This window comes from Paraphaeosphaeria sporulosa (assembly GCF_001642045.1).
Source record: "Paraphaeosphaeria sporulosa strain AP3s5-JAC2a unplaced genomic scaffold CC84scaffold_19, whole genome shotgun sequence".
Lineage (NCBI taxonomy): Eukaryota > Fungi > Ascomycota > Dothideomycetes > Pleosporales > Didymosphaeriaceae > Paraphaeosphaeria > Paraphaeosphaeria sporulosa.
The window spans coordinates 98,286-100,475 of record NW_017253378.1 but is presented as its reverse complement, the minus strand read 5'-3'; positions in this window follow the sequence as shown (position 1 = coordinate 100,475).

The window sequence follows — 2,190 nt, the reverse complement described above, 5'->3', positions numbered from 1 at the left end:
CATTTAATTAGCTAAAGGCTACCTTTATAAGTGCTCCTGTGCTCCGCCACTTTGACCCAGAGCTACCCATTATAGTAGAGGCTGACGCCTCTAACTACGTAATGGCTGGAGTACTATCCTAGAAAGATAAGGATGGAGAGCTGCAACTAGTTACCTACTACTCTAGGAGAATGAACCCTGCTGAAGGCAACTACGAGATATATAATAAGGAGCTACTAGCGATTATACGCTATTTTAAATAATGGAGGCCTAAACTAGAAGGCGCTGCCTTTCCCATTAAGGTGCTTAGCAATTATAAGAACCTATAGTACTTTGCAACGACTAAATAGCTAAGCCATAGACAAGCTCGCTAGTTAGAGTACTTATTACGATTTCAATTCACAATCACCTATCGCCCTAGTAAGTAAGGCGAGAAGCCAGACGCACTCATGAGACGATCACAGGACGTTTTAGTATAGGAAGGAGTATGGGCAGCTCGTAATTAGACGCTATTGCGCCCTAAGCTATTTAAGCCTACCATAGATCTATGGCTATTAATCACGGACAGGACGATCGCACAGATCATAGATGATAAATACCTAAACGACGAGCTAATTACTAAGATGCTACAGCTCCTACGAAGTGGAGCCCGCAAGTTAAAGAGAGTGACACTTAGTAAATATAAGATTAGAAATGATTGCGTATACTATCGCGATCGTATAATAATACCTAATTATAATAAACTTAAGATTAAGCTTCTATGCCACGTCTATGACTCACCTATGGGCGGCCACCTAGGCAGAGGTAAGACGCTAGAGATCCTATAGCGGGAATACTATTGGCCCAAGATGTTTGAGATGGTTAAGTGATATGTGGCCTACTACCATACCTGCCATAAGGCAAAGTCGTCTAGAGATAAGTACTATGGTCTATTAAAGCCTCTACCTATTATAGAACAACGTTGGTAACACATCTCTATAGACTTTATAATAGACCTACTAAAGTCTAAGGGATACACGAACATTATGGTAGTAGTTAACTAGTTAAGTAAGTATAGATACCTAATTCCTTATAAGGAGATTACTACACTAGAGACAGTACAGCTTTTCCTATAATACGTGTGGGCCAACTAAGGACTACCCACTATAATAGTCTCTAATAGAGGTAGCCAGTTTATCTCAGCATTCTAGACAGAGCTCTATAGCCAATTAAAGATTATAGCACTATTATCCTTAGCATATCACCTAGAGACTAATGGACAAATAGAAAATGTAAATATAGTAATAGAGTAGGTACTACGTATATATATAAGCTATACGTAGAATGATTGGGTGGATTGGCTACCTATGGCATAGTTTGAAGCCAATAATATAGTGTTAGAGTCCATATAGGCGTCGCCCTTCCTAATCTACTACGGCCAGAATCCCTGCATGGGGTTTGAGCCGCCTACTATAGTGTCTAGGCCCTATAGATAGAGACTCGACGCAGCTACTACTAATCGTATAGTAGATAAGATGAAAGATATAGTAGATCTTATTCGCAAGGAACTAACCTAGACGTAAGCCTTATACTAGGAGTATATAAATTGTACACGACAACTAGCACCTACCTATTAGATAGGTGATTATGTCTGGCTAGACGTATAAAACCTAAGGACACAATAATGCTCTAAGAAGCTTAACTAGAAGAATATAGGCCTATATAAGATTAGCGCGGTAGTCTCCTTACATGCCTATAAACTAGAGCTACCTAAATTAATGAGGATATACCCTATATTCCATGTAAATCTACTCCGGCCAGTGGAGCCAGACAACGCCTATTTACTAGGATAGTAGGTAGAGCCACCTAAACCAGTAATAGTTAATGCAGAACTAGAGTATTATGTTAAGAGGATAGTTGACCTCCATTTTAATCAACGCCGGAAACGACACAAATACTGGGTTAAGTAGACTAGATATAATAACCTAACCTAGGAGCTAGTAATCGACTTTGCTGACACCGCCGCTACAGAGGAGTACTATTAGAAGTACCCTAATAGAGAGGACCCAAATAGGTAGATTAGATAGCCGTCCAAAATGATATTAAACTAGACACCTATATAGATCCTCGCAAGCTTGGACTGTAAGAGAGGGAGGGACCTAATGTTACGGTAACCTTAGAGGCTACCTGACAAGCATGGATATACTGCTGGCAGTAGTATATCTTAGAGAT